This window comes from Bufo bufo, chromosome 2 (assembly GCF_905171765.1).
Source record: "Bufo bufo chromosome 2, aBufBuf1.1, whole genome shotgun sequence".
NCBI classification, from domain to species: Eukaryota; Metazoa; Chordata; class Amphibia; order Anura; family Bufonidae; genus Bufo; species Bufo bufo.
Genome location: NC_053390.1, coordinates 303,186,766 through 303,193,639, shown reverse-complemented (window position 1 = coordinate 303,193,639; position 6,874 = coordinate 303,186,766). Strand labels below are relative to the sequence as shown.

At 48.3% G+C, this 6,874-nt stretch overlaps 1 long non-coding RNA gene across 1 annotated transcript in view; it reads left to right on the top strand.

Moving 5' to 3' along the window:
* The first annotated feature begins 1,370 nt into the window (after nt 1-1,370).
* The window catches only part of LOC120989016, a 17,613-nt gene continuing 12,109 nt past the window's right edge, over nt 1,371-6,874 (top strand). The window contains exons 1-2 of the long non-coding RNA XR_005776217.1: nt 1,371-1,383; nt 6,433-6,441. This is a non-coding gene — a long non-coding RNA (uncharacterized LOC120989016). The remainder of the gene's footprint in view (nt 1,384-6,432; nt 6,442-6,874) is intronic.

Sequence of the window (6,874 nt, the reverse complement as noted above, 5' to 3'; positions counted from 1 at the left end):
GGGCCCCTTTGCCCACCTAGGCTGCAAAAAAGTGTCACACATCTGGTATCACCGTATTCAGGAGAAGTTGGGCAATGTGTTTTGGGGTGTCTTTTTACATATACCCATGCTGGGTGAGAGAAATATCTTGGCAAAAGACAACTTTTCCCATTTTTTTATACAAAGTTGGCATTTGACCGAGATATTTATCTCACTCAGCATGGGTATATGTAAAATGACACCCCAAAACACATTGCCCAACTTCTCCTGAGTACGGCAATACCAGATGTGCGACACTTTTTTGCAGCCTAGGTGGGCAAAGGGGCCCACATTCCAAAGAGCACCTTTCGGATTTCACCGGCCATTTTTTACAGATTTTGATTTCAAACTACTTCGCAAAAATCATCATTTTCCGCTAACTTGTGACAAAAAATAAAAAGTTCTATGAACTCACTATGCCCATCAGCGAATACCTTAGGGTGTCTACTTTCCGAAATGGGGTCATTTGTGGGGTGTTTGTACTGTCTGGCCATTGTAGAACCTCAGGAAACATGACAGGTGCTCAGAAAGTCAGAGCTGCTTCAAAAAGCGGAAATTCACATTTTTGTACCATAGTTTGTAAACGCTATAACTTTTACCCAAACCATTTTTATTTTACCCAAACATTTTTTTTTTATCAAAGACATGTAGAACAATAAATTTAGAGAAAAAATTATATATGGATGTCGGTTTTTTTGCAAAATTTTACAACTGAAAGTGAAAAATTTCATTTTTTTGCAAAAAAATCGTTAAATTTCGATTAATAACAAAAAAAGTAAAAATGTCAGCAGCAATGAAATACCACCAAATGAAAGCTCTATTAGTGAGAAGAAAAGGAGGTAAAATTCATTTGGGTGGTAAGTTGCATGACCGAGCAATAAACGGTGAAAATAGTATAGGTCAGAAGTGTAAAAAGTGGCCTGGTCATTAAGGGTGTTTAAGCTAGGGGGGCTGAAGTGGTTAATAAGGGTATCACGTAATTTTTTTGGACCCTTATAGCACATTCTAAATGGATTATTAAATTCCTTAATATCAGGGTAAAATTTACCTAATAGCGGCCAATGTTTCTGTATGATCCGTTGGATCTTCGGTACAAAAGGATGGTATGTCACCACCAGTGGAACTCTAGGTGCAAAATGTTGTGTTCGTGGAGGTCTCAATTCCTGGGTACCACGAGTAATCAACTCGATCTCCTTCTCTAGGAGGCCTCGAGGATAACCACGTGCTTTAAACTTGTCAGAAATCTCCATCAAACGTTGCTGTTTCACTATTGGGTCACTAACTATTCTTGACACCCTAGTAAACTGTGACCGAGGTAATGATGTTTTTGTATTCTTAGGATGACAACTGGAATATAGAAGTAACGTATTTCGGTCCGTTGGTTTGGTATAGATATCTATTTTCAAGGAACCAATGGAATCCTTGGTTACAGAGGTGTCAAGAAAGTTAATTGTAATTTCATCGATATGGGCAGTAAATTGAAGGTCTTTAACCACATGATTGATATACGTGTGAAAAATTTGAAAAGAGTCCCTGTCTCCAGTCCAAATACAAAAAACATTGTCAATAAATCGATGCCATATTAGTGCATGGGCTCGAAATAATGGATGTGGATATATATAATCCTCTTCAAACTGAGCCATGAAAAGGTTGGCATATGGGGGGCCACATTCGCCCCCATTGCCGTACCCTTCTTCTGACTATAATAATGATCCCCAAACATAAAGAAATTTTTATGTAAAACAAATTGCAATAATCCAATACAAAAAGTTTGTTGGTCATTAGTGAGGGTAGTGGTCACTAGTAGAGTTGAGCAAACACCTGGATGTTCGGGTTCGAGAAGTTCGGCTGAACTTCCCGGAAATGTTCGGGTTCGGGATCCGAACCCGACCCGAACTTCGTCCCGAACCCGAACCCCATTGAAGTCAATGGGGACCCGAACTTTTCGGCACTAAAAAGGCTGTAAAACAGCCCAGGAAAGAGCTAGAGGGCTGCAAAAGGCAGCAACATGTAGGTAAATCCCCTGCAAACAAATATGGATAGGGAAATGAATAAAAAATAAATAAATAAAAATTAACCAATATCAATTGGAGAGAGGTCCCATAGCAAGAATCTGGCTTCACGTCAGCAGAGAATCAGTCTCTTCATGCCATAGCAGAGAATCTGGCTTCACGTCACCCACCACTGTAACAGTCCATTGTCATATATTTAGGCCCCGGCACCCAGGCAGAGGAGAGAGGTCCCGTAACAGAGAATCTGGCTTCATGTCAGCAGAGAATCAGTCTGCATGTCATATCAGAGAATCATGCTTTACGTCACCCAACACTGGAAATGTCCATTGTCAGATATTTAGGCCCAGGCACCCAGGCAGAGGAGAGAGGTCCCATAACAGAGATTCAAGCTTCATGTCAGCAGAGAATCAGTCTTCATGTAATAGCAGAGAATCAGGCTTCATGTCACCCACCATTGGAACAGGCCACTGTCACATATTTAGGCCCAGGCACCCAGGCAGAGGAGAGAGGTCCCATAACAGAGATTCAGGCTTCATGTCAGCAGAGAATCAGTCTTCATGTCATAGCAGAGAATCAGGCTTCACATCACCCACCACTGGAACAGGCCACTGTCACATATTTAGGCCCAGGCACCCAGGCAGAGGAGAGAGGTCCCATAACAGAGATTCGGGCTTCATGTCAGAAGAGAATCAGTCTTCATGTCATAGCAGAGAATCAGGCTTCACGTCACCCACCACTGGAACAGGCCACTGTCACATATTTAGGCCCAGGCACCCAGGCAGAGGAGAGAGGTCCCATAACAGAGATCAGGCTTCATGTCAGCAGAGAATCAGTCTTCATGTCATAGCAGAGAATCAGGCTTCATGTCACCCACCACTGGAACAGGCCACTGTCAGATATTTTTAGGCCCCGGCACCCAGACAGAGCAGAGGTTCAGTCAACTTTGGGTTGCCCCGCAATATAATGGTAAAATGAAAATAAAAATAGGATTGAATGAGGAAGTGCCCTGGAGTACAATAATATATTGTTAAGGGGAGGTAGTTAATATCTAATCTGCACAAGGGATGGACAGGTCCTGTGGGATCCATGCCTGGTTCATTTTTATGAACGTCAGCTTGTCTACATTGGCTGTAGACAGGCAGCTGCGTTTGTCTGTAATGACGCCCCCTGCCGTGCTGAATACACGTTCAGACAAAACGCTGGCCGCCGGGCAGGCCAGCACCTCCATGGCATAAAAGGCTAGCTCTGGCCACGTGGACAATTTGGAGACCCAGAAGTTGAATGGGGCCGAACCATCAGTCAGTACGTGGAGGGGTGTGCACAGGTACTATTCCACCATGTTATTGAAATGTTGCCTCCTGCTAACACGTTCCGTATAAGGTGGTGGTGCAGTTAGCTGTGGCGTGGTGACAAAACTTTTCCACATCTCTGCCATGCTAACCCTGCCCTCAAAGGAGCTGGCCGTGACACAGCTACGTTGGCGACCTCTTGCTCCTCCTCTGCCTTCACCTTGGGCTTCCACTTGTTCCCCTGTGACATTTGGGAATGCTCTCAGTAGCGCGTCTACCAACGTGCGCTTGTACTCGCGCATCTTACTATCACGCTCCAGTGCATATAGTATGGTGGGCACATTGTCTTTGTACCGTGGATCCAGCAGGGTGGCAACCCAGTAGTCCGCAGACATTAAAATGTGGGCAACTCTGCTGTCGTTGCGCAGGCACTGCAGCATGTAGTCGCTCATGTGTGCCAGGCTCCCCAGAGGTAAGGACAAGCTGTCCTCTGTGGGAGGCGTATCGTCATCGTCCTGCGTTTCCCCCCAGCCACGCACCAGTGATGGGCCCGAGCTGCGTTGGGTGCCAGCCCGCTGTGAACCTGCTTCATCCTCATCCTCCTCCACCTCCTCCTCATCCTCGTCCTACAGTAGTGGGCCCTGTCTGGCCACATTTGTACCTGGCCTCTGGTGTTGCAAAAAACCTCCCTCTGAGTCACTTCGAAGAGACTGGCCTGAAAGTGCTAAAAATGACCCCTCTTCCTCCTCCTCCTCCTGGGCCACCTCCTCTTCCATCATCGCCCTAAGTGTTTTCTCAAGGAGACATAGAAGTGGTATTGTAATGCTGATAACGGCGTCATCGCCACTGGCCATGTTGGTGGAGTACTCGAAACAGCGCAACAGGGCACACAGGTCTCGCATGGAGGCCCAGTCATTAGTGGTGAAGTGGTGCTGTTCCGCAGTGCGACTGACCCGTGCGTGCTGCAGCTGAAACTCCACTATGGCCTGCTGCTGCTCGCACAGTCTGTCCAGCATGTGCAAGGTGGAGTTCCACCTGGTGGGCACGTCGCATATGAGGCGGTGAGCGGGAAGGCCGAAATTACGCTGTAGCGCAGACAGGCGAGCAGCGGCAGGATGTGAACGCCGGAAGCGCGAACAGACGGCCCGCACTTTATGCAGCAGCTCTGACATGTCGGGGTAGTTGTGAATGAACTTCTGCACCACCAAATTCAGCACATGCGCCAGGCAAGGGATGTGCGTCAAACCGGCTAGTCCCAGAGCTGCAACGAGATTTCGCCCATTATCGCACACCACCAGGCCAGGCTTGAGGCTCACCGGCAGCAACCACTCGTCGGTCTCTTGTTCTATACCCCGCCACAACTCCTGCGCGGTGTGGGGCCTGTCCCCCAAACATATGAGTTTCAGAACGGCCTGCTGACGTTTACCCCGGGCTGTGCTGAAGTTGGTGGTGAAGGTGTGTGGCTGACTGGATGAGCAGGTGGAAGAAGAGGAGGAGGAAGCTGAGTAGGAGGAGGAGGAGACAGGAGGCAAAGAATGTTGCCCTGCAATCCTTGGCGGCGGAAGGACGTGCGCCAAACAGCTCTCCGCCTGGGGCCCAGCCGCCACTACATTTACCCAGTGTGCAGTTAGGGAGATATAGCGTCCCTGGCCGTGCTTACTGGTCCACGTATCTGTGGTTAGGTGGACCTTGCCACAGATGGCGTTGCGCAGTGCACACTTGATTTTATCGGATACTTGGTTGTGCAGGGAAGGCACGGCTCTCTTGGAGAAGTAGTGCCGGCTGGGAACAACATACTGTGGGACAGCAAGCGACATGAGCTGTTTGAAGCTGTCTGTGTCCACCAGCCTAAATGACAGCATTTCATAGGCCAGTAGTTTAGAAATGCTGGCATTCAGGGCCAGGGATCGAGGATGGCTAGGTGGGAATTTACGCTTTCTCTCAAATGTTTGTGAGATGGAGAGCTGAACGCTGCCGTGTGACATGGTTGAGATGCTTGGTGACGCAGGTGGTGGTGTTGGTGGTACATCCCATGTTTGCTGGGCGGCAGGTGCCAACGTTCCTCCAGAGGCGGAGGAAGAGGCCGAGGCGGCGGCAGCAGCAGAAGAGGCCGAGGCGGCAGCAGCAGAAGAGGTAGCAGGGGGAGCCTGAGTGACTTCCTTGTTTTTAAGGTGTTTACTCCACTGCAGTTCATGCTTTGCATGCAGGTGCCTGGTCATGCAGGTTGTGCTAAGGTTCAGAACGTTAATGCCTGGCTTCAGGCTCTGATGGCACAGCGTGCAAACCACTCGGGTCTTGTCGTCAGCACATTGTTTGAAGAAGTGCCATGCCAGGGAACTCCTTGAAGCTGCCTTTGGGGTGCTTGGTCCCAGATGGTGGCGGTCAGCAGCAGGCGGAGTCTCTTGGCGGCGGGTGTTCTGCTTTTGCCCACTGCTCCCTCTTTGTCTTTTGCTACGCTGTTGGCTCGGTCTCACCACTGCCTCTTCCTCCGAACTGTGAAAGTCAGTGGCACGACCTTCATTCCATGTGGGGTCTAGGACCTCATCGTCCCCTGAATCGTCTTCCACCCAGTCTTGATCCCTGACCTCCTGTTCAGTCTGCACACTGCAGAAAGACGCAGCAGTTGGCACCTGTGTTTCGTCATCATCAGAGACGTGCTGAGGTGGTATTCCCATGTCCTCATCATCAGGAAACATAAGTGGTTGTGCGTTAGTGCATTCTATCTCTTCCACCCCTGGGGAAGGGCTAGGTGGATGCCCTTGGGAAACCCTGCCAGCAGGGTCTTCAAACAGCATAAGAGACTGCTGCATAACTTGAGTCTCAGACAGTTTCCCCGATATGCATAGTGGTGATGTGACAGACTGATGGGCTTGGTTTTCATGCGCCATCGGTGCGCTTTCTGCAGAAGACTGGGTGGGAGATAATGTGAACGTGCTGGATGCACTGTCGGCCACCCAATTGACTAATGCCTGTACCTGCTCAGGCCTTACCATCCTTAGAACGGCATTGGGCCCCACCAAATATGGCTGTAAATTCTGGCTGGCTACTGGGACCTGAGGTAATTGGTACACTAGGACGTGTCGCTGTGGCAGAACGGCCACGTCCTCTCCCAGCACCAGAGGGTCCACTAACACCACCACGACCATGTCCATGTCCGCGTCCCTTACTAGATGTTTTCCTCATTGTTACCGTTCACCACAATAAGAAAAATATTATTCGAGCCAATGTATTGAATTAAAATTCAGGCCTTTTTTTACAGACACCTAACACTAAGTCTATCTGGCTATCTATTTAGGTACCGTATTACACTAATACACGCACACCAGTAATGACAGATTTAGCTGAATATAAATTTGAGGCCTATTATTTAGGCGCTGGGTGACAGGTATACGTTTAATCACAGAATTAGACTTGAATCTGCACTGTAGCGTGTGTGTTAAGTTTTTGAGAATTACCCTATCAGCACCTTGAATCTAATATACCCTTTTAGGGATAGATTTAAAGTAGGCCTGATACAGCAGAAACCACTAATTTTGAGAATTGCAAATTTGGGAA